Source organism: Drosophila subpulchrella, unplaced genomic scaffold (genome assembly GCF_014743375.2).
Source record: "Drosophila subpulchrella strain 33 F10 #4 breed RU33 unplaced genomic scaffold, RU_Dsub_v1.1 Primary Assembly Seq55, whole genome shotgun sequence".
NCBI classification, from domain to species: domain Eukaryota; kingdom Metazoa; phylum Arthropoda; class Insecta; order Diptera; family Drosophilidae; genus Drosophila; species Drosophila subpulchrella.
In genome coordinates this window covers 445,412-471,867 of record NW_023665692.1, presented here as the reverse complement: position 1 = coordinate 471,867, position 26,456 = coordinate 445,412, and the positions used below count along the sequence as shown (strand labels likewise).

At 41.2% G+C, this 26,456-nt stretch overlaps 1 protein-coding gene across 2 annotated transcripts in view; it reads left to right on the top strand.

Moving 5' to 3' along the window:
* LOC119562527 (serine/threonine-protein kinase GE16371-like) overlaps nt 1-26,456 on the top strand; it is a 36,731-nt gene that overhangs the window by 3,671 nt on the left and 6,604 nt on the right. The gene's annotated exons all lie outside the window — the stretch shown is intronic.

Genomic DNA, 26,456 nt, shown 5'->3' with positions numbered 1-26,456 from the left:
AGCCGAGTCGATCCAGCCATGTCCGTCTGTCTGTCCGTCCGGATGAACGCTGAGATCTTGGAAACTATGAGAGCTAGGCTATTGAGATTTGGCTTGCAGATTCCTGAGCTTCTTACGCAGGGCAAGTTTGTTTCAGTAGAGTGCCACGCCCACTTTTACGCCCACAAACCGCCCAAAACTGTGGCTCCTACAGTTTTGATGCTAGAATAAAAATTTTAACTGAAATGTATTGTTCTCATCAATACCTATCGATTGACCCAAAAAAAAGTTGGCCACGCCCACAAACCGCCCACAAACTTCAAAAAATCGTAAATATGAACGCGGATATCTCGGAAAATATCAAAGATAGAGAAACGGGATTTCAGATTTAGATTCCGTAGGCTTGAGCGCAGCGCAAGTTTGTCACGCGAATAGGCCACGCCCACTCTAACGTCCACAAACCGCCCAAGCCTGTGGCGCTCACAATTTTCATGCTAGATAAAAAATTTTAACTGAAATGTATTGGTCTTGTCAATACCTATCGATTAATACAAAAAAAACTTTGCCACACCCACTCTAACGCCCACAACGCTTAAATGTGTCTACCGCCGGTAGGTGGCGCATTTCAATCTCGCTTTGCTGCTTGCATATCTCCATTTTCCTTTGGTCCCTTTAGCTGAGTAACGGGTATCTGATAGTCGAGGTACTCGACTATAGCGTTCTTCCTTGTTTTTTTTTCTAGTGGTCGTTACATCCTTAGATTTAATTTGCAGAAGTGGTCATGTCGCCCAACCTTTTTCGTCCCAGTTGGACCTGTTCATTATTCCTATGGAAATCGGCCGCAGGTTTCACATCCCCATTATGGACAAAGTCCATTCGTTTTTATTAAAGCTGTCCAAAATTTTCAGCACCTCCAAAAGGCCGGAAAAGTCAGCTTGTGCTGAAACGTTCGCGACCGCTTGACATTGGAAATTTCTATGGAAAAAGGCGAGGGAAATTCAGGGGGTCTCATTTTTTCCGTCCTGACCCCCTGAATTTCCCTCGCCATTTAGATAGGAATTTCCTATAGAATTGGATATAGGAATTTCCTATAGAATTGGATATAGGAAATTCCTATGGAATTGGTTAGGGAAAATTTCTTCAAAATTAGCTAATATAGCTTAAATTTTTTTGAATTACAAAATATGCTTTATTTCGCTACTTTTTTAATGTACCTCTACATATTGGGTTTATTAATGTTACATAACCATTAAAGCTAAACGAGAGTATCTTAGATTTAAAAATTAAAGATGAGTAAGGAACTTTTGATTATTTTTTTTCTTATTTGATTATTTTCTTAGTCCTGGCGGCTTTCTTGTAGGTTCTATCCTTTGACTTTTGAAGCGCCTCACGGACATTTGTGGTATAGACTCCGAAACTAGTGCCGTCAGACCTGGTGGCTTCTGTAAATATATCAAAAACACAAAATGTAGTAAAAAATAATATTTTTCAAACACAACATTAAAGACTGTTCCAAGCCAAAATGTTTGTAAACAAAACGAATTCATATATAAGTACATATGTACATACATAAACAAAAACAATGGCAACACACGCTAAAGTGGCAGGCTCCTTCGGTAACACAATTATACGTTTAAATCTAGTTTTATTTATATATATATATATTTATATTTATATATTTATATATATTATTTTAACAGTACGCAATAAATCACTTTTTTTTTAATTTCGATTTCGATATATATTTTAGATATCGAAATTTTTACACATTATTTATTTTAATCATTATTATTTGGACAATTTAAGAGTTACAATCTGCTAATGCTTTTATATTTTGACATATTTAAGTATAGTCATAATTTTATTTTGTTTCACTAACAACGGTAATTAAGTTTTTACCTTTGACTTTGTTTTAAATGCTCGGGGAGAACAAATTTATATATAAAAGTTTGTTGTAAAAAAAATTTGCTTTGCGCTCGCTTCTGAGGGAATATTTCACCCTGAATTTGACCTATGGAATTTCCTATGTATACGAGCAGCGAACGCTTCGTGAATTTTTATGTGGAAAATATTGTGGAATCAAGCACCACATGCCTGAAGGTCCGACTGGGCTTTCTCTGGCGTATGGTGCCTTTAAAAGAAAATGTAATTATGGACGTCCATCTTTCCTTTCGGATCTACTTTTCTTTCGTTTCCAATTAAGTCCAAGCGAACTTGTCAATCCATAGTGAACTTGTCCATTTTTATACCCGTTACTCGTAGAGTAAAAGGGTATACTAGATTCGTCGGAAAGTATGTAACAGGCAGAAGGAAGCGTTTCCGACCCAATATAGTATATATATTCTTGATCAGAATCACTAGCCGAGTCGATCTAGCCATGTCCGTCTGTCCGTCTATCCGTCTGTCTGTCTGTCCGGATGAACGCTGAGATCTCGGAAACTATAAGAGCTAGGCTATTGAGATTTGGCGTGCAGATTCCTAAGCTTCTTACGCAGCGCAAGTTTGTTTCAGCAGAGTGCCACGCCCACTCTAACGCCCACAAACCGCCCAAAACTGTGGCTCCTACAGTTTTGATGCTAGAATAAAAATTTAAACTTAAATGTATTGTTCCATCGATTGACTCAAAAAAAAGTTTGCAACGCCCACTTCAACGCCCACAAACCGCCCACAAACTACAAAAAATCGTAAGTATGAACGCGTTTATCTCGGAAAATATCAACGATAGAGAAATGGGATTTCAGATTTAGATTCCGTAGCCTTCAGCGCAGCGTATGTTTGTTACGCGAATATGCCACGGCCACTCTAACGCCCACAAACCACAAAATTGTAACTGAAATGTATTGGTCTCGTCAATACCTATCGATTGATCCCAAAAAAAACTTTGCCACGCCCACTTTAACGCCCACATCGCTTAAATCTGTCTGTAGGTGGCGCATTTCAATCTCGCTTTGCTGCTTGCATATCTCCGTTTTCCTTTGGTGCCTTTAGCTGAGTATCGGGTATCTGATAGTAGAGGTACTCGACTTTAGCGTTCTTCCTTGTTAATTTTTAAATTCCCCATCGCTTCTGCACGAACACCGCCAAAGATTTAATTTCTTATTCTTTGTCCGCGGCTAACGGCGTTCGTCGAAAATTCACTCGCGAAATCTGATTACCGCGCTGAAAAACGGACCCGACGATAAGCTTTAGCCGCTTGTTTGCCTCTCGCTCACTCCTATGGTTATTTGCCAAAGCTTTCTTTCTTTGTTTTTGAACAAAAATATATTTTTCACAATCTCAAACACAGCATGGAAAAACGCTATATACTATGCATTTCATGCATACTCCAACACATGATATAAAACTCTCCTTTTTATAAAACCCAGACATATTCAAGAAGTGATATCATATGGCCAGCCATTTTATTTGAATATTTGATAGAGCTTTATAGAGCAGTAGTCTGTGCCTCAGCATTTCGTTCTGAATTCTACTGAATACATAGTCAACTTTCGTGTGTTATTGAATTTATGAAACGGTGTTTATGTACACAGGAATTTGCTCATTTCATGATTTTATGAAATTGGCATAGCATAAACACAGTAATAGTGGAGTGCCTCGACTGCTGAATACATTTACTCACCTCCGTTCGAAACGGCTGGGATTTTTGACAAATGTGAAACTCCGATTTCCACAGGGCACATCACCATCTACCATCCGATAACAGCTGATCTGAAGACCTGTGGCTAATCAAAGCAAACCTGTTGCTTCTGCGCCTCCCATTTTTAAATGTGACACTCCGATTCCCATAAAGCATATTTACAAACATCGCCTTACTATCGCATAATAGAGTCCGTCAAATTTGGATAGGGAACTATCTGGGAAATTTTCGGAACGGCAAAACCTTATGGACCATCCGTTCAACGTATGGTAGATGGTGGATGGATCTCTGTGGGAAGACGCTATTAAGGGAGTTCAAGGGAGATGGAGATATAAAAGCTGCGGCTTGTGGGCGTGGCCAATTTTTTTTTAAATTCAACCCTCTAGCTTTTACACTTCCTAATATCACAGCATTCACGCATTCACAGTGGATCTCCTCCAGCGCTTCAACTATTCTGCGGATTTGCCCCGTTGTGGTATTGCTTTCTGTCGGCCAAGTCCCACAATAATAGGCAACAGCTTGTATTAGGCGTCCGTTTTCATCTGCACTGACCTCCTTTAGCCGTTTTGGGTGTTTTTCTTCCATGTTTATACCCGTTACTCGTAGAGTAAAAGGGTATACTAGATTCGTCGGAAAGTATGTAGCAGGCAGAAGGAAGCGTTTCCGACCCAATATAGTATATATATTCTTGATCAGAATCACTAGCCGAGTCGATCTAGCCATGTCCGTCTGTCCGTCTGTCCGTCTATCCGTCTGTCCGTCTGTCTGTCTGTCCGGATGAACGCTGAGATCTCGGAAACTATAAGAGCTAGGCTATTGAGATTTGGCGTGCAGATTCCTAAGCTTCTTACGCAGCGCAAGTTTGTTTCAGCAGAGTGCCACGCCCACTCTAACGCCACAAACCGCCCAAAACTGTGGCTCCTACAGTTTTGATGCTAGAATAAAAATTTAAACTTAAATGTATTGTTCCATCGATTGACTCAAAAAAAAGTTTGCAACGCCCACTTCAACGCCCACAAACCGCCCACAAACTACAAAAAATCGTAAGTATGAACGCGTATATCTCGGAAAATATCAACGATAGAGAAATGGGATTTCAGATTTAGATTCCGTAGCCTTCAGCGCAGCGTATGTTTGTTACGCGAATATGCCACGGCCACTCTAACGCCCACAAACCACAAAATTGTAACTGAAATGTATTGGTCTCGTCAATACCTATCGATTGATCCCAAAAAAAACTTTGCCACGCCCACTTTAACGCCCACATCGCTTAAATCTGTCTGTAGGTGGCGCATTTCAATCTCGCTTTGCTGCTTGCATATCTCCGTTTTCCTTTGGTGCCTTTAGCTGAGTATCGGGTATCTGATAGTAGAGGTACTCGACTTTAGCGTTCTTCCTTGTTAATTTTTAAATTCCCCATCGCTTCTGCACGAACACCGCCAAAGATTTAATTTCTTATTTTTTGTCCGCGGCTAACGGCGTTCGTCGAAAATTCACTCGCGAAATCTGATTACCGCGCTGAAAAACGGACCCGACGATAAGCTTTAGCCGCCTGTTTGCCTCTCGCTCACTCCTATGGTTATTTGCCAAAGCTTTCTTTCTTTGTTTTTGAACAAAAATATATTTTTCACAATCTCAAACACAGCATGGAAAAACGCTATATACTATGCATTTCATGCATTCTCCAACACATGATATAAAACTCTCCTTTTTATAAAACCCAGACATATTCAAGAAGTGATATCATATGGCCAGCCATTTTATTTGAATATTTGATAGAGCTTTATAGAGCAGTAGTCTGTGCCTCAGCATTTCGTTCTGAATTCTACTGAATACATAGTCAACTTTCGTGTGTTATTGAATTTATGAAACGGTGTTTATGTACACAGGAATTTGCTCATTTCATGATTTTATGAAATTGGCATAGCATAAACACAGTAATAGTGGAGTGCCTCGACTGCTGAATACATTTTACTCACCTCCGTTCGAAACGGCTGGGATTTTTGACAAATGTGAAACTCCGATTTCCACAGGGCACATCACCATCTACCATCCGATAACAGCTGATCTGAAGACCTGTGGCTAATCAAAGCAAACCTGTTGCTTCTGCGCCTCCCATTTTTAAATGTGACACTCCGATTCCCATAAAGCATATTTACAAAGATCGCCTTACTATCGCATAATAGAGTACGTCAAATTTGGATAGGGAACTATCTGGGAAATTTTCGGAACGGCAAAACCTTATGGACCATCCGTTCAACGTATGGTAGATGGTGGATGGATCTCTGTGGGAAGACGCTATTAAGGGAGTTCAAGGGAGATGGAGATATAAAAGCTGCGGCTTGTGGGCGTGGCCAATTTTTTTTTAAATTCAACCCTCTAGCCTTTACACTTTCTAATATCACAGCATTCACGCATTCACAGTGGATCTCCTCCAGCGCTTCAACTATTCTGCGGATTTGCCCCGTTGTGGTATTGCTTTCTGTCGGTCAAGTCCCACAATAATAGGCAACAGCTTGGATTAGGCGTCCGTTTTCATCTGCACTGACCTCCTTTAGCCGTTTTGGGTGTTTTTCTTCCATGTTTATACCCGTTACTCGTAGAGTAAAAGGGTATACTAGATTCGTCGGAAAGTATGTAACATGCAGAAGGAAGCGTTTCCGACCCAATATAGTATATATATTCTTGATCAGAATCACTAGCCGAGTCGATCTAGCCATGTCCGTCTGTCCGTCTGTCCGTCTGTCCGTCTATCCGTCTGTCCGTCTGTCTGTCTGTCCGGATGAACGCTGAGATCTCGGAAACTATAAGAGCTAGGCTATTGAGATTTGGCGTGCAGATTCCTAAGCTTCTTACGCAGCGCAAGTTTGTTTCAGCAGAGTGCCACGCCCACTCTAACGCCCACAAACCGCCCAAAACTGTGGCTCCTACAGTTTTGAAGCTAGAAGTAAAATTTTAACTGAAATGTATTGTTCTTATCAATACCTATCGATTGACTAAAAAAAAGTTTGCAACGCACACTTCAACGCCCACAAACCGCCCACAAACTATCTCGGAAAATATCAACGATAGAGAAATGGGATTTCAGATTTAAATACCGTATTCTTGAGCGCACCGTATGTTTGTTCCGCGAATATGCCACGCCCACTCTAACGCCCACAAACCGCCCAAAACTGTGGCTCCTACAGTTTTGATGCTAGAATAAAAATTTTAACTGAAGTGTATTGTTCTCATCAATCATCTCATCAAAAAAAGTTGGCCACGCCCACTTTAACGCCCACAAACTTCAAGAAATCGTTAATATGAACGCGGATATCTCGGAAAATATCAACGATAGAGAAATGGGTTTTCAGATTTAGATTCCGTAGCCTTGAGCGCCCACTCTAACGCCCACAAACCACAAAATTGTAACTGAAATGTATTGGTCTCGTCAATACCTATCGATTGATCCCAAAAAACTTTTCCACGCCCACTCTAACGCCCACATCGCTTAAATCTGTCTACCGCCGGTAGGTGGCGCATTTCAATCTCGCTTTGCTGCTTGCATATCTCCATTTTCCTTTGGTGCCTTTAGCTGAGTATCGGGTATCTGATAGTAGAGGTACTCGACTATAGCGTTCTTCCTTGTTTTTATTTCATTTTTCGCAAAGTGTCCAAAAATTTACGGAAATAAACTCGCGCTTTCTCCTTTAAACGTTCGATTAAACGTTCTTCATCTAAAGAACATTGTCGAGGATGTGCTCACAAATAAAAGCGAATACGGCACTCTGTTTGTCACGGCCGTAAGTGTGCTTGCGTCACACATTTAAAAAGGCCGCATTGGCAATCGAGAGGTTGCTACATAAAAATTTAATTTTAGCAAAAAGTCGCAAAAAGCGTAGATTGAGGCTGGATTCTTTAAACTAGGAATAAATCACTCTACAAGATGGTCTAAGACACTCACTCAACAAATGTCAACACTCAAATAATTCAAAGTGGGAATTTCTTTCAAAAAGTTATACCAATACATACCTTGCTAAATATATAAATTTTTTGAAAAGTACACACAAAATAAGCAATATATTAATATTAACATACAGTAAACACATGCATAATGAAAATCCATTTCAAATTTGAAGGATTTACGTCTTCTCGTTCAAGAGATATAAATTTTCGTCTTCACTTCCAAAATTTGGCTCAACGTGCTGGAGATTCTATCCTCTACTTCTGCTGCCTCCCTTATTAGCTCGTTCTGTAGAACTAACCCAGCAATGCTAGTCTAGCACCGCTTCCTCAGAAATCGTCCGGAAAGCATTGGATATCCTTGTGGTGCATAGGCTGTGCAGGCGAGCCAAGTTAAGTAATGTACGAGGGCGTCATGGCAGCTTTAACCCACTGGACCGATCCTTGTGGCACCTCAGCAGTAACTTTATACTCTTTGGGACCGTCGCTCGTGTCGTACAACAGCCCTTTATCGATAAGGAAACTGTCGACGATCTTGATTAGATACTCCGGTATTTGTTGCCGCCTCAGGGCCTGCATAATCCTCGTCCAGTTCGCCGTGTTGAAGGCATTCCTGATATCAAGCGTGACAAGTAGGCAGTATTTCTTCGTACCACCTTTCCAGAGCTTTCCGCTGCGATCCCTGTGGCTGTTTGGATCGCGTCTAAAGTCGACTTTCCATTACGGAAGCCGAACCAGTTAGGGGAGAGGCCGCCAGCAGCTTCGATTGCTACATTAAGCCGCTTGGAAATGAGCTTTTCAAAAACCTTGCCAACTGTGTCGAGCAGACAAATTGGTCTGTAGGAGGAAGCTTCCCCTGCACTATAGGCTGGCTGAACACTTTTTGTGGCCAAAACTAATAACTTCAAGCAAAAGCAAATATTTGAGTTCGGTTTTTATATTTGGGGTTATAAGTAGCAAATTAACAGAAAAAAGGCGTGGCACCACCCCTTTTTGGAAGAAATTTCTTGTTATTTCATTAAAAATAATATAAAAATAGATAAGAAAATACTTACCCTAAAAACAAAACTTAATATAAAGGTGTATATTTTTAATTTGGATTTATATTGATATAATGAACATATATTTACAAAAAAGGTGTGGCACCATTTTTTACATGTTACCGCCCTTACGCGCAGCCCCACTAGGTGAATTTATTAATAATTTAATATTCCCAGCCGTGGATTTGATTAAATTTGAAGCTGCTCTTCTCTGAGCCCTTGGTCCCGACAGCAAATAAGGCAATTTTGGCCTGCCATTTATGCAAGCCTTAATGTGGGATGTAAGCCAAGTTAAGTACTTTCTTTTGAAATGACTCAAATTTATTTTGCAAGATGTCCATTTGCGGGACAATCTATAACAAAAAGCTTCGCTTTGTTTTATTAAAACATCCTAATAAGCATCTGAACCAGATATCGAAGGTCTCAATCTGTCAAATATTGCCTGCTTTGTCTCTCCAGAACTCCAAATCCCAAACAATTTTGTATTGGCCAATCTAAGGTTGTGACTTAAAAAGGTAAATTGTGACGAAAGTGCGCAAAAGTGCACTTTAGGATAGCATTCATATGAACAAGAACTGAACTACCGACAACACAGTGTAAATATTAAGGTGAAACTAGGTGAAACTCACTTTATATCTCTATTTAAAGTTAGTTTTTATTGTAAATTTGTACACGTAAAGCGATTATAAAAAACACTTAATTACAGGGACAACACAAACAAATCCAACTTGTGACGACCACAAACATAAAGTACAAACCGCTATCTTTCGATGCCATTTTAACTTGTTTGGTAAAAACTTTGTTTGGTGCCTTATTTTTATAATTTTAAACCGACTCTTTTTTTCACAAAGTAGATTTCGTGCGCCCGTGACACCGAACAGCTGTTTTAACAGCCGATACTTTAACAGATCGTGACTCTGTTAAAATTTCTGTTACGTAATATTGAAGTTTGAAGTTTTCCCAACACTTTGACGTCATTAGATTTTAATATTAACGACTTTCGAAAAATGGATTTTTGGCCACAAAAAGTGGTCAGCCAGCCTATAGTGCCCTGGCGGCTTTCCTGGTTTGTTTAGAAGCACCAACTTCTGGGTCTTACACCTACGGGCAAATGTTCCCTCTCGCAGACAGCTTCAGCAACCTCGGCCTCCGTTACTTCGCTGATCTCCATTGTAGGACCCATTTCATAGTGTGTTTGCTCCTTGGTGCTACCCGTTGGAAACAAAATGCGAACAATCTCATTTAGGTTTTCGGGGTCCGTAGGAGAGCGGTGGCCTGCATTTACCTCCAAGGGTCCTGTTCTGCCGCGTCGCATAACTTTCGGAAGCATTCGCGATTGTTGTCCTGGATAGCGTGCTTTAGGGACCTCCTGGCTTGTTAAAAGGAACGTTCTCTTGGGGGTACCGGCTCGTGGTCTGTTCTAAACGGTTTGCCCTGCACGCGTCCTCCAGGCTGGCTGCAATCTCTTCAGAACTAGAGTTTGCGTCTGCCTCCGGGTCGAGGTGCATGTCCGCAAGGCGCCTACTCATCTTTTGGGCATTCAACGTCTCCTGGCGGTAGCCCTTGGCTACTCTGTTCGGGACGTGCAGAGGATTGCCTCGTGGTCGCCGTGAAAAAGTTGCGGATTCTCCAGTGCGAACGTCGGTCTAGCGTGGAGCTCACGAATGTGAGGTCTACAATAGAGTCAGCTCCTGCCCGATTAAACGTTTTCTGCGTTCCCTCGATCAGCAGCGCGACGTCTAGCGTTGCAAAGGCACTCTGTAACGTACGCCCCCGGATGTTGGTAAGAGGACACCTCCATTCTTTGGTCAACGCGTTGAAATCACAGGCGATGATGGTAGGGTAGCGGCATCGAAGACCATCATGTCCAGTGGATTCCAGTGGTAGACTTGGTGCTAGATAGCATCTGGTATACCCACGTCTCTTCTATTCAAGCTCGAACAAATCCCGCTTCTTTCCGCACCTCTAGAAAGGATCTTCCGGTTTCTCCTGCACAGTTACAGCGCAGACTGTCCGTCGTCTTTAACGTTGTAAGGTTCACTAATGACACCCAAATCTGACCTGGATTCTCTCGCTGACTGCAGAAGTAAGTCTTGCTCAGCTCGACAGTAATTAAGGTTAAGCTGGATCACTCTGCAGCGTAAGAGCACCGCCTGCCTCCTGCTTAGTGGTTCATCGACGTCCTCCTTCACACTCCCTTGCCACATTTATGCAGCACCAGCTCCTGTGGACTTTACTATGGCTATAGGGCTATATGCCCAATCTCCAAATACTTGTAGCACCTGGGCTACGAGTTCCTCTCCTTCACTCTGCAGATAGACCATCCTAGCCTGATTTTGGGTTTGCCAAGAACTTCTTCGGCATCTTTGCTGGGCGGACCAACCACTGCCGTCTGGGTATCTCTATAGAATGGACGTATGCTGCTCACTTTAACTAAGTCGGCGTTCACGGTCAATTGGTCCACCAGAGCCTTGATAACATCGTTGGCCGCTACTAGTTGATCTTGGTCGCTGATCACGACCGTTGGTTAGAAATATAAGCGATTGAGTTGTGTGGACTGCATGTAATTTTATTCTTGCCAGTTGCGAAGCCGATTTGATACTGATACGAATTTCACAAAAAGACGCCGTCCTAGCAGCGTTGCCAGAAACGAAAAAGTATATATATATGAATCTCGGTTTTTTGTTACATAGGATAGAGATGGCATTATGCGCCTAAATATAAGAGTTTATTAAAGACTGCAACCGTTCACGAACATACCGACCCGCCCTGAAACACAGTTTCTGAATGGGGCAAAACAGCAACCTTCGTGATCGGTCTGATCATCTCTCCAGTTGATGTTTTCAATTTGACTGCTCGAACGAGGTTGTCCTACCCTGGGTAGGTTTCCATAATCCGTGCGATGTGCCAGGATGCTGGTGGTGTATTGGACTCCTTAACGAGAACTACATCACCAATCGATAGGTTAGGTGTTGAAGTGGTCCATTTCGGACGTTGTTGCAGAGTAGTCAGATACTCCTGATGCCTTTTCTTCCAGAATCCTTGAAGCAAAGCCTGGATGCTTTGCCAATATCCTAATCGGCCCACCGGGATGTGGCTTAAGTCAGGATCTGGCACGGTGGTTAACGGTCGGCCAATTAAGAAGTGGGCGGGTGATAAGTAGTTTTTTTCGGTATCCGATGTGTAGCACAAGGGGCGTGAATTTATCACTGCGCTGATTTGAGTAAGCAAGGTGCGCATTTGCTCGAAGGTGAGCGTTGAATTGCCGGTGACTCGGCGCAGGTGCAGTTTGACACAGCGAACTGCCGACTCCCATTTCCCTCCCCAATGAGGAGCTCTAGGGGGGAGTGAGTACCCACTGAATTCCATCATTCGCCAGAGTGGATGTGACGATGTCCTTGTGTCGTTGTGATGAAAGCAATTCTTGCATTTCGTTGAGGGATCGCTTAGCTCCAATGAAGTTTGTTCCGTTGTCGCTGTAGATCTTGCTACACTTGCCACGCAGGGATATGAAGCGCCGCAAGGCAGCCAGGAAGGTTTCTGTTGTCAGGTCTGTGGCAAGTTCCAGGTGTATGGCCGAGGTGACCATGCAGACAAACAGGCAAATGTAGCCCTTGCTGATACGTGGCTTCCGAACTTTGGCATCCTTCAGAAAGATTGGACCTGCATAGTCGCAACAAATGGAAGGGCTTGAGTGACACGCACGCTGGGTAAATCAGCCATTTGTTGTTGGGCAGTGTGGTAGCGTTGACGAAAGCAGGATAAACAGTCGTGTGTTATTCTGCGAATGAGATTACGTGCTCCAATTATCCAGAATCTCTGAAGAACGATTACAAACAGGGAAGAACCGCCAGGGTGAAGAATTACTCGGTGCTCGTGTTCCAGGATCAACTTCGAAATGCGGTGCGTTTTTGGTAGCAAAACTGGTTGTTTTGCCTCTCGGGACAATTGCAATTGGTGCAGTCGTCCGCCTACCCTCAGCAAATCGTTTTCGTTAATCATTGGCGCAAGTTTGGCCAGCTGCGATCGGTTCCTTAGGGGTTTCTTGGCAAGGAGCAATTGATAGTCCTCGTAAAAACATCGTTGCGCGTGTTTTATACAAATGATCCTTGCTGCCTCAATCTCTTCAAAAGTAAGAGCTCTTGAAGCCTTATCGCAGGATGGATTTTGTGTGCGATCAGCTCATCGAGTGGATGAACCTGAGTTGCAACAGCCAGTGTAGCCAAACAGTTTTTCTTGACTTCTCCTTGAATGCGTTTGTCTGAAAGAGATAAATCAAATCGTGAATCGTTTAACTTCACCAGGTATTGATCCTGGTCCCGTAGCCACAAAGGTCCATTCCACAAATGGAAGTCGATGAGGTCAGCAGCCATCAGACCCCTGGAAGCGCAGTCAGCTGGGTTTGATTTGGAGTCTACGTGCCGCCAGGCCTTCATAGGAATAGTGTCAAGGATTTCCGAGGTTCGGTTTCCAACAAAAGTCTTTAGTTGTGCTGGTGCATAGGATAACCAGGAGAGCACTATTGATGAGTCGGACCAGGCAAAAACAGTTGTCTTCGCAGCCACAAGGGACACCGAGATGGATCCGTCGTCATTTGTAACTCTGCTGTACACCACAGCAGCATACGCCTTGGTTGAGGCATCCGAAAATCCGTGGAGCTCGATGTTGTCTGCGTCGTTGGCAACGAAGCGTGGTAATTTTAATTTTTGTAGAGTGTCTAGATCTGCTCTCCACTTCAGCCAGTTGGGAGCGGGTCATCCCAATCCAAGTTTAAGAGCCAGAGTTTTTGGAAAATAATCATAAATTGGATTACAATGGCTGCCAAAAGTCCGAGAGGATCAAATATCCAGGATGCCAGTATAGTCCAAGGACCTTAACTGGCGACGATTGTCCGTCGGTATCATCCGTTTGTATGAATGAGGTATTGGATACCCATTTCCCGAGTTCAAGATTTGCGCACGACATCAGCTGAATCAACTCGTCTCGGTTTCGACGTAGTTCATCATCATTGTTTGACCCAGTAAGGACATCATCGACATAAAAATCCTCCAGTAGGATTTTTGAAGCATTCGGGTATTCCTCTTGATGATTCACAGTTGTTCCAGCACTCGTACCGCCAGGAATGGTGCACATGACGTTCCGTAGGTTACAGTACACAATTGGAAATGCTTGATCGGATCGGATGGATCCTCTCTCCAAACGATCTTCTGGTAGCTTCTGTGCTTTTCGTTCACCCATATTTGGCGGAACATTTTAACGATGTCCGCTGAGAATGCGAACTTGTACATTCGAAAGCGTAGGCACACAGCAAATAAATCGCGTTGGATACTGGGCCCCGTGAAAAGAGAGTCATTCAAGGCCTTACCATTGGCGTCGCGAAAGGATCCATCAAAGACCACTCGCAGTTTTCGGCCTAGTACTGGGTGGCGACACCTCACGCATGTGCCCCATGTTGATATACTCCCGCATAAAGTATACGTACTGTGTCCGCAGCTGCTCGTTTTGTTGTAGTCGTCGCTCCACCGATTTGAAACGTTTAAGAGCTCCTTGTAGAGTTTCTCCGAACTCAGGATTTTCCGTGTTGAATGGAAGTTCCACGACATACTTCCCGTTTTCATCGCGACTGTGGGTGGCGAGAAAGTGCTTCTCGACCTGTTCGTCTTCCGGTTCCAATTTTGTGTTGCTTTGAACGTTCTAAAGTTCCTAAAACTTCTGTAACGTGTTGTCGATATCCATTGTTGTGGTTAGTGCAATAGCGTTGCTTGCGTTCGATGTGATTAGTGATGTGATAACCCATCCGAATACCGAGGAAATAGCGATAAAATTACCCTTGTTGTCGTACATCTTTCGTCCTGTGAACACTGACCATACGTGTGCGCTTCCCAATAGTATATCAACTGGTGTGTTTGCGTTGAAATGTGTATCTGCCAGCTGCAGATCCTTAAATACCTCGAGTGTCGATTCGTCGATGTTTTGGCGTTCCAGAGATGAGGTGATTCTGCCTAGCACGTGGGCATAGACAACCCAACGATCATCAGCGTGCTGCATCCCCTTGTCGTGTCTGCTTTTACAGAAGAGATTCCCGTAACCAAAATGCGTGATGCCGACCGTTTCAGTCCGAGAGCTTGGATACAACGCTCCGATACATAAGACAGCTCTGATCCTGTGTCCAATAGAAGACGGCATGTTACGTGGTCACTTTTTGCGTTTTTAACATACACCATAGCAGTTGGTAATATGCTTCGTTTGAATTCCGTTAGATGTGTAGACTTTGCAGTGCCTTGTGCACATACAACCTTTTGGGTGCCCGCTTAATGTTAGACGCGCTTAAGTTTTGCTCGTCCCCCGCTATCTGGGCAAGATTCCCACTAGCCTTTGCATTGCCTGCATTTGAATGTTGACTTGCACCTGTTGACCCCATGACCAGGTCGCAAGCAGTTGTAGCATAGTGATTTCTCCTTCACAAATGATCGCCTCTGCAGTCCAGACATATCCAGAAACTGCTGACAGCCATATAGAGTGTGTTCTGTAGAACTACATTTGATGCAGCCACTACTTTCAACTGCAACCATTGATTGTGTGATCCTTTTCGGCTTTTCAGGATGTGTTGTCTTGCTGCCAGTCGCAAGCTCCCTTTTGCTCAGCTCCAGTTCCTCGCAGCGAGAATGGAGAAACTTGAAGAATTCCTCCAGAGTGCGTGAATCTGTTTCCATGCTGCGCTCAATCCACCTGCGCCGTGTGTCAGCGTCAAGTTTATCTAGGGCTAGATAGATGATCCAACAATCGCGTCCCGTCTGATTCACCGCATCCAATCCACGAACAATTTCGTTTGCTCCGTCCGAAACCTTCCGTAGAACTGTTGAATCTATCTTTGTAGTTGTTGGCAGGCTCATAAACTGTTCCAAAAACGAGTTTACAATGTGCCGTGGACGATTGAATCTTTCCTTAAGACGTTCCCATGCAGTGTTGTAAGCCGTGTCCATAATTGCCAAGTGTCGAACCAAGTTGGCAGCCTCATCAACGAGTAGTGTTTTTAAGTGATGGAACTTCTGGGTGTTGGACAAATGCTGTTTGTTATGAATTGTGCTTTTATAAATGTCTTGAAAGGATGGCCACTCTGTGTAGTTGCCAGAGAACTGTTTGATTTGAATTTTTGGCAATTCGCTCAGATTCGAATTCGCCGTGAGTACCGAGTTTCGAGAATTCGCTAATGTGACGTCACCACCAACATGGTCAGGCATGTTCGGTGTGCTCTGACTTACAGCAAGTCGCTCAAATAGTTGTTGGTTTTGTTGCAGCAAGTTCAAAATTGCATCGTTGTTTGAATGTAGCCCGTTGCTGCCACTCGCACTGCTCGTAGATGTCCCCGGTTGAAGATCATTACTCCTTTCCTTTAGAATAGCGCTTGCCCTTAGGTATTTTGCTTCGTAGACCGCATTGTCGATCTCCGGATCGACATAACCTTCCACTTCCTCGTGAAGCGCAATGCAATCGCTAAACAGGTAGAACTCCTCCCAAACATTGTTGAGAAGATCTATCCGTGTGACGATCTCTGTGTGTGTAGCAATCTCCGTTTGTTCAGCCCATGCCAAGACACGTGTGATGTTGGCCTTGAATCTGGCACTGCTTTTCACTAATGATTATAATTGTTCCATTGCAAACAATTACTATGAGAATCAAAGCACTTCAAAACTGTCCAAGAATCCGGAACGATGGACCAGCAATATGGTTAGAAATATAAGCGATTGAGTTGTGTGGACTGTATTTAATTTTATTCTTGCTAGTTGCGAAGCCTATTTGATACTGATACGAATTTCACAAAAAGACGCCGTCCTAGCAGCGTTGCCAGAAACGAAAAAGTATATATATATGTATATCGGTTTTCTGTAACATAGGATAGAGATGGCATTATGCGCCTAAATATGAGAGTTTATTAAAGACTGCAACCGTTCACGAACGACCGTCTTACTCCTCGAGCTTTCAGATACCTTGCGCACCTCCGCCGCTTCTCCTAGAACACCCTCGAGGTTCTCTCTCATCACCTCCGTGCTGGTGTCCTCGCTTCTGTTAAACTCTAGGAGATTTCCATTTGCTGTATATTCTCATCTCAGTTTTAAAGCTATCGGGCTGAAACTTACCCAAAAGTCTTATTTCTTTTGCAGGTAGTATATAAGTCGGAACCAGTCTTATCCGACAACTATATCTTATAGCTCCCTTGCAGTCCGATCGTCCGATTTTGATAAAATTTAATTCGAAACTCAAAACTAATTAAAAAATGTAATTTCCAAGCCTAGAAGGTTATATGTCAAAAAACACCAAATATATAATTTTTTAAAATTTATTTTGCGATTATTCCTATGGGAGCTATAAGATATAGTTGTCCGATCCGGCTGGTTCCGACTTATATACTACCTGCAAAAAATATAAGACTTTTGAGAAAGTTTCAGCCCGATAGCTTTAAAACTGAGAGACTAGTTTGCGTAGAAACGGACGGACAGACGGACATGGCTAGATCGACTCGTCTAGTCATGCTGATCAAGAATATATATACTTTATGGGGTCGGAAACGTCTTTTTCATTGCGTTGCAAACTTCTGACTGAAATCATTACATACGTATATCGACATTTTCTCCAGCGCACAGTGGGCTCACAATAAATACTCCTTTCAAAGAAACAAAATTAAAGTCCGTAATTATTTACATACATAAATCCAATAAATAAATATTTATTGAATTTACTTATCCGACAGTGTGACCGTATATTTTTACGAACTTCGATTGGTTCCTGAAGTCCAATTAGTTTCTAGCGCGATTTCGTTTTCTTACGTCTGAATTAAAATTATAAATTATTTTGCGTCATGGCAACATCAGCAAAATCCGCGTTAGCCCGATTTATGGCCACAGCTGACTGTCTGATCCACTTTGAGGCCACTGTGACCGCTCCAGGTGCTCCTTCCCCAACGTTATCCGCCTGTAAAATCCGTTGCGATCATTTCAATTCCTTGTGGCAAACGATAAAGGCAGCATATGACGTATGCTCCGATTGCGTTGTGGCTGCAGGCGAGAGCGCCGCAGACACTAAATCCATACTTAAATCGAACTATTACCAAACGTACTCCACTTATGAAATGTTTGCCGCGCAGCTCATGGAACAAATCCAACAGGGCTCCTTCGAAATACCATAAGCTAAAGTTACTCCGTCCCAAAATTTCACGTCATATGGCTGTCGTCTGCATCCTATCGACACATAGGTTTTCTCGAACAATTATCTTCGCTGACCGACTATCCGGGACCTTTTCACGGCGATATGCATGGACCATCCGAGTCTAACGCCCGTTCAAAAATTATTCTCTTTAAATTACAAAACTACTGTCGAAGCTCATTCAATTGTTTCGAGATCCCCACTCACCAATGATGGCTTTCGCTCAGCCCAAAAAATTCTAACTGAGCGTTTCGAAAATTAGCGATTGCAGGTGAACAGTCACCTGAAAACTTTTCAATATGCAATTCATAGCGCAGGAGTCTGGAGCAGCCTTAAAGGAACTTCAACGCACGGTGCAAGGTTGCTTTACTTCCTTACAATTTTCCGGCGTTAGTATTGAGAATGTTCACGCCAAAAGGGCGTTTAATTTCTGGAGCAGTGTCGAGCGGCAGTTTTCTCCAGATGTCTACAACTCGCGCGCTCGTACTGCCCTCAGCTCTCCCTCTCCATCTCTCACCTAAGATTCCGTTCCGCATTGGGGCGCTCAAGTAAAGCTAGGCTTATGCAGTTCTACTTTCAAAGTGTCCAAATATACACCCACGCACGTCGCATAAAAACTCTAAAGTACGCCCGTGTTTTTTCGTAACTTCGTTCTTTGGACTTCATTCAATTTCAGCGATCAAGCCACCCCGTCTTAACAAAATTTAAGACCTCCAAAACTGTGCAACGGTACAAGATTGCAAGTAAAAGCTCTTCATAAGTATTTAAGAAACTGTAAAATTTTTAAATTATAAGTAAAAACAAGGAAAAACGCTATAGTCGAGTACTTCGACTATCAGATACCCGTTACTCAGCTAAAGGGACCAAAGGGAAATGGAGATATGCAAGCAGAAAAGCGAGATTTAAATGAGCCACCTACCGGCAGAAGACAGATTTAAGCATTGTGGGCGTTAGGGTAGGCGTGGCAAATTTTTTTTTTTGGATCAATCGATAGGTATTGACGAGACCAATACATTTCAGTTAAAATTTTTTATCTAGCATAAAAATTGTGGGCGCCACAGGCTTAGGCGGTTTGTGGGCGTTAGAGTGGGCGTGGCATATTCGCATAACAAACTTGCGCTGCGTACAAGGCTACGAAATCTAAATATGAAATCCCAATACTCTATCTTTGATAGTTTCCGAGATATCCGCGTTCATATTTACGATTTTTTGAAGTTTGTGGGCGTTAAAGTGGGCGTGTCAATCGATAGGTATTGATGAGAACAATTCATTTCAGTTTAAATTTTTACTCTAGCATCAAAACTGAAGAAGCCACAGTTTTGGGCGGTTTGTGGGCGTTAGAGTGGGCGTGGCGTAAGAAGCTCAGGAATCTTTTCGCCAAATCTCAATAGCCTAGCTCTCATAGTTTCCAAGATCTCAGCGTTCATCCGGACAGACAGACAGACGGACAAACGGACATGGCTAGATCGACTCGGCTAGTGATCCTGATCAAGAATATATATACTTTATGGGGTCGGAAACGCTTCCTTCTGCCTGTTACATACTTTCCGACGAATCTAGTATACCCTTTTACTCTACGAGTAACGGGTATAATAAATAAAATTTGTTGTGTACCACGAATTCTTCCAATACCATCAAATATACCGTTTCGGTTTATAAAGTGCATTAAAAGTCGGTCGTGTTTTTTTTCTTCACTCCGAATTTTTATTTATTTTCTTGTTTGCCTATTCGGTCTTAAAAATAAATTAAGATCACTATTTCATACGCTTCGCGAGTGAACTTATTCTATTCTGTGCAAATACTTAGTAAATCCATTTACAATTTGAATTTTATGTTCTCTTTTTTGTTTTTGTAATTTATATTGCTTTGTGCGTTGTCCGTAGAAGCTGCAGTGCTATTTTGTGTTGTTGTTTTCTGCAAGCGCATTAACTGCATTACGCTCCCGCTCTCCCGCACACTTTCTCTCTAAATGTTGTTTCTGTGATTTCTATTGTTTTCTTTTGTGCGTTGTCCGTCGTAGCTACAGTGCTGCTTGGTGTTGTTGTTTTTGCATGCGCATCAACTGCATTACGTTCCCGCTCTCTCGCACTCCCTCTCTTAACTTTTTTTTCTGATTCCCTTAATCGAAAGCTAAAGCGTACAGAGTTTGTGTTTGTTCCGCACTTTCAACTGTTTGCTTGAAAATTTATATTCCTTTATATTCCTCTGGTACAGAGGTCCTAATAACACAAACAATGGATATCTTTTTCAGCTCTATTAAAAAATGCCATAAATTAATCAGAGCTGACCAATCAAAACTGACGAGTTGGCTCTGTGAAAAAATGGCTCATACCAAGTGTGTCGGGTATACCGGTTGAACTAGTGATGACCTGGCTAATGGTCATAACTTATTATATTGTTGAGACCCATGTCTAGAAGTTGCGCAGGAGATGAGATCTTTTATGCGCCAATCAAAAGGTGGCTTAAAGGGTGTAAATAATAGCTTTGGCGTTGCCAGAAATAGTTTTCGCCGAGCAGATGAGTTACTCTCAGCGTTGGATTCATAATTTAACATCCTTAAGCTATTGGATGAGTATCCAAAGCGTAAAAAAGCCACTGGTGGTAGGCAGCCTAGTGAGAACACCCTGCAATCCCCGGAAAGTAACGATCAGAGCTCCATCATGAAGCAGCGGTCGACCAAAGCCAAGATCAGCAGCTAAAAAATATATAGACAAATTGCAATCTGACTCGTCTGCAATTGACTCACCTCCTCCTTCACTAAATATAATGACACCGTCAGTTAATACTGAGTTCTACTGGCACAAGTTGGCTCTGCAGAAACACCATCTGCCGCACCAAAACCCCTATTAGTGGTTCTGCCAAAAAAAACAAATATTTGTGACCCGGCTTTCCCCTGAACAAACGGCCTCCGAGGTTTTAGACTATATATATTCGTCTTTTAAGAATTTTGTTCCAAATGAGATCTTTTCAACCATATGTTCTGCCAATTTCTGGCCAGCACTTATGGTGGTAGAGAAATTCGAAAGTAGGAATAGGAATACAAGTTAAAGAAAAAAACTTGGAGAAATCAGATTCCCGAGCCAAAGCCAGAGTACCGTCGCACTTTGATCTTCTACCGTAACCACTTCCTCAAAAAACTAAAAACTATCTTATTAGAATTCCAGAGGCTTGCGTAGCAAGTTAACTAGATTGTATTCGGACAGTTTTTTCTTTTGCACCTAGTATTATTGTTGTTTCTGAGACCTGGTTAAAAGATCCTAAACTCTTAAATTCTCCCTGGTGAATACACCAATTATTGGCATGATCGACCATCCAGGCGAGGAGGTGGAGTCTTAATTGCCGTGTTCTCTACCCTTAAGTCGAAAGAGATACTTGTTGAGGAATTCTATAATATTGAATTCATATGTGTAAGGCTACCGTTTCCTGGTAGAGCAGGTGATACCTGGTCTACCTGCTCGTACATACCGCCTGCATCTGATTTTCCGGAGTATTTAAATTATATTTTCGCTATATAGTCCGTTTCAAATAAGCTGTCTAATATAGTTCAACTTGTGCTTCTATGAGATTTTAATATATCTGGAACTTCTTTGAAGATGATAAATCGAATGTACTCATCATGACTTCACTGAAGGTTTGCTTGACATATCTTTGTCTCAAGTTAGTAACTCTTTAGGCCGTTTACTGGACCTGTGCTTTGTAACTACTCCGGACTGCGTGTTTCTGTCCAAAGTAGCACCACTTACTCAACCCGCAGATCCATATCATCCTGCTTCTGAGGTCTCAATCGACACTGGGGCTGTGTCAGTAGAAAAATCAGAGAAGTCAACTAAGCGATTACATTGTTTTCGCAAGGCTGACTTTCAGAGGCTAAACTTTTATACAGGGGTGGTCAAAAGTATTTTCTCAAAACAAAAGTTAAATATACTCATCATTTGAACTTACTTCTTTTTAAATTTGGCATCAATGGAAAGGTAATTTAAATGCCGTTTGAATGATACAATACATTTTTTAACCCATTCAGTACTTATTGAAAAGGACGAATTTGTGTGAAAATGTCCTTTTTGAACTTTTTTCCTCTACTTGAAAACTTAAATTTTTTGATGCAAAAAGTTTCTTCAAACAAAAATAACCAGAAACATAATAAGCTTTAAGTAAAAGTACCTATGCACAAGGAGGCAGTGCCTTGTATATGCTGTTCGCACTTGGAACCAACTTCCACACACTATCAAGGCAATCAGTAACGAAACTCAATTTAAAAACGCACTGCAAGACTATTTTAAGACTATTTAAGATCACCACCTGACTATTAACCCTCACTATTTAGCATATTGGAATTTAAATTTAGAGAGAAAGTGAAAACTAATAAGAATTAAAAATTTAAATTTAAAGTTAAAATTAACTAATTCAAAATAAAAAATATATAAAATGAAAATTAAAAATTTAAAAAAAATAAAAATAAAAATAAAAATCAAAATAATAGTAATAATGAAACTGATTATACAGGGGTGGTCATAAGTATTTTCACAAAGCAAAAGTTAAATATACTCATAACTTGAACTTACTTCTTGTTAAGTTTGGCATCAATGGAAAGGTAATTTAAATGCCGTTTGAATGATACAATACATTTTATAACCCATTCAGTACTTATTGAATAGGACGAATTTGTGTGAAAATCTACTGTTGAACTTTTTTCCTCGTCTTGAAAATTTAAATTTTTTGAAGCAAAAAGTTTCTTCAAACAAAATAAATAGTAACTGCAAAAAGAATTTTTCAAAAATCATTTTGCTTATATTTTTTATGATTTTTTGAAAATGCTTAAAAACATGCATTTGAGCCATATTTTTCTCTTTTTCATACAAATTTTTTCCGACATTGTCACCTTCAAAAAATCATAAAAAATATAAGCAAAATGATTTTTGAAAAATTCTTTTTGCAGTTACTATTATTTTTGTTTGAAGAAACTTTTTGCATCAAAAACTTTAAGTTTTCAAGTCGAGGAAAAAAGTTCAAAAAGGACATTTTCACACAAATTCGTCCTTTTCAATAAGTACTGAATGGGTTAAGAAATGTATTGTATCATTCAAACGGCATTTAAATTACCTTTCCATTGATGCCAAAGTTAACAAGAAGTAAGTTCAAATTATGAGTATATTTAACTTTTGTTTTGTGAAAATACTTTTGACCACCCTAGTATATCAGACTTTGATTGGTCCGATCTCTATTCATCGCAAAATATGGATAAGCTATAAATATTTTATTAAGTACAGTAAATTCGTTTTTCAATTCTTTTCCGTTATACTATCCGTCAGTCTTAAACAATCCACCTTGTTAAGGTAAAGAGGTGACATACCTGAGAAATAATAACTCCAGACTTTATAGGAAATTCAAAGATACCGGTTCTCAATCTTTTTATTCTAGATACTCAAGTGCTCGGTCTAGTTTTACCGTACTTAACTCTCTGTGTTACAAAAACTATTGAAATCGTTGTAAAGCTCAATTCAGTTCAATAAAGTTAACAAATTTTGTTAGCACTAAGCGTAAATCCTTCCTCGATATCTGTTACGTGGGCATATTAGAGCCCGAGTCCTGGCAGGGACTTGGGCCGAGGGAGAGGCATCCGATGTTCAGGCGCCATTTGCCGGCATAAGCTACGTCGTATTCAGGTCGTGGGATCTTGGTGAGTCTCTCTCCTCTCCAACATAACGAGAATAAATATTAAAAGTGCCTGGAATATAATATTAGTTCATAAGGTTCGTCAGTCGTCAGTCCACACTGCCCCACAAGCTTAGCTGTCGCTTGATCGCAATACGATCGGGCTGTGTTTTGGCCATATTCCCTCCCCTTTACAAATTCGTGTGCCAATGGATCGTCGCGGGCCGCCCAATACTATCCCCTATTGTGAAGGTTGTCCGTCAAAAGTTATGTCATTGTTCTTGACCTACTCCACTTCTCGCGTCAGCACACCCCCTTAATAGAGCTCTAGCACTTCATGTTTTGATATTCTGTTACATTACAAATTTATTGGATAATTTTTATATCGGCGAATGCCGTGGATGAATAACATAATGTTGGCTAATTCATATGGAAATTAAATTAATTGACAATATTTGGTTAGCGGAGAGTATCGAATTTACCACCTGTGAAGGTGCACACATCAGCAAAATGCTGACTATTCACGACTACAAAACGTCGCTCAGAGAGCTCTTGCAATTGTACATACAACAACAAGGCTAATACTCGTCGCTGAAAAAGTTTATAGTAGTCTATAAAACTGTAGGATACTGCACAGATATTTATATATGTATGTTTATAAGAAGGAACCGTGCTCTGACAAACTTACCCCCTCTTTAAATCCTGGGCGATGAGATCTCGACGCTCCGGATCCTGGGCTTTGGAAAATATTATATTTGGATATATATATATATATATAAATATACGTGCACCAAAATACGGCTGTTCCTAATTATACCAATTCATTTAAACACAAAATATATAGTTATATTATGCCAGAGGCATGCGACTTCAACGGTTGCTCATCATGATTCGCACTTTGTCTATCGATTCGGTTGGTTTAAATGTATTTCAGTGCATGTTTGAATGCTTCCAATGTTTTTCGTTGATTTTCACATGTTCTCCAATTGTATTACTTGAGGATATTGGTCTTTGGTTATGCATGAGTTCACTTTAGCTTTGGTTGGCTCGATTAACACATTTATATTGCACCACTACTTTCTCAAAAGTACGTTATTGGTCACCACGCTTTCGAACGGATGGCTCCTACAGCTGAACAATTTTCAGGAGCATGGGGATCACGGGTACAGCGGCTACAAACATCACAGTATGTCAGATGTCGTCCTTATTGTTGATCCTCTCCACGTTCTTTGATGACAATGGCGGCGCTGGTCCAACACATAAGGATCTTTCGAGCAGCGATTTGTGTCCTCCTCAAAGACTGTTGGATATGGTGGCTGGTCCTGGTGGCAAAGAAATCAGTGGACGACTACTCCAGGGAAAGTTGTCTTCCCTCGGAGCTGTCGGCTTCCGTCAGCAAGACACACAAATGGGTTCTCTCCTCTTCTCTAAATGTCTAAGGTCTTTTATACCAGACTAGAGCTTTTACTTGGCTGCCGGTATTGATCGGATCACTTAGGTGTTCCCAGCTAGGATTACTATTCTTCGATATCTGCTATCTTGGGAGTCAACGGCCGGCTGGTGCACTTTGCCAGCTACTGGAGTATGGTTACCAGTAGGTCGATCGTGGCCGTTGTTCTGGCCACGCGACACCCGAGAATTGCCGAATTGCATTTTCTTCTGCCTTTACTAGTATGAGTCTGGTTAGTCACATGCACCCCTCCCCCTGTCTAAATATTCGTCGTTTTTTCTCTATGTGGAGGGCGTACATAACATATCTTTTGAAAATATTACCGCAACAACTGATCAGAGACAGCCGATCTTTTACCAAATTTTTTTCAAACGACATTCCACTTTACCTTATTCTTTACAGCCTTATTCTTACACTGTATCCAAGTCGAATTTTATTTTCTGTCCCACCTTGAGGGAAAGCTATTTGCTTGTTGATCTGCAATGTGTCAAGCCTGTATTTTCACCTGGTCTTAATGGAATTTCTAGCTGCGTGCTTAGATATTACGTGGTGGCTCTATTCAAGCCCCTTCTCCAATTAGTAACCTTATCCTTAGAATCTCCACAATTTCCCAATATGTGAAAGGAATCATTTGTAATTCCTCTCCACAAGAAAGGTAGCAAAGTGGAAGCATGTGTTAACACGGGTTTATGAAACGGAGATGAACAACCACTAGCCTTTTGGAACTTACCTTATTTGTAATAAACGGATTTTTAAAAACATCTTTAAGCAGAGGTCATTAACACTGTCTTTAGTAAAGCATTTGACTCAGTAAATCACGTTCTTCTGGTTAGAAATTCGATTTAATATGGTTCCCTTTTGATCTTTTAAGATAGATCTTAAGTTTCTGAATTGCAGAACCAACGGGTACTTTTTATAAATTCTCTCTCTTGTATACTCCACGTTACCTCCGGTGTCCCACAAGGGAGCCGCTACTTTTACTCTTTCTCGAGTACTAATGTACGCAGATGCTAAATTATGCGTGCAGTCCAACTTACAATCCGATTTGAATAATTTTCAAATCTCAAATTATTTCGGCTCTTTAAAAAAAACAACAAAATTGTATGAAATTAAGATGTATTTTAAATTTTATTAAATCATCCGCCACTTCTGTTTTTGCCCAAAGAACGATTGAAATTATGTATACCCCACATATATTATCATATTACCATATTGTATAATACTATATATAAATACATGCCATATTATCTTCCCACAGCATCATTTTTACGATTTCTTAACATGTGCTTAGAAGTAACTAAAATATAATACAATTTAGGAACTAATAAGTTTCTCAAGATTTGTGTAAGAAATGAAAGCTTAAACATTTTGATAGGATTTGATACTGATTTATGCAAACTGTAATGAAGAAAAGTTATTATGAATAAAATGTACAGATTTAAAACAAGGAAGAACGCTATAGTCCAGTACCTCGACTATCAGATACCCGTTATCCAGCTAAAGGGACCAATGGGAAATGGAGATATGCAAGCAGCAAAGCGAGATTGAAATGCGC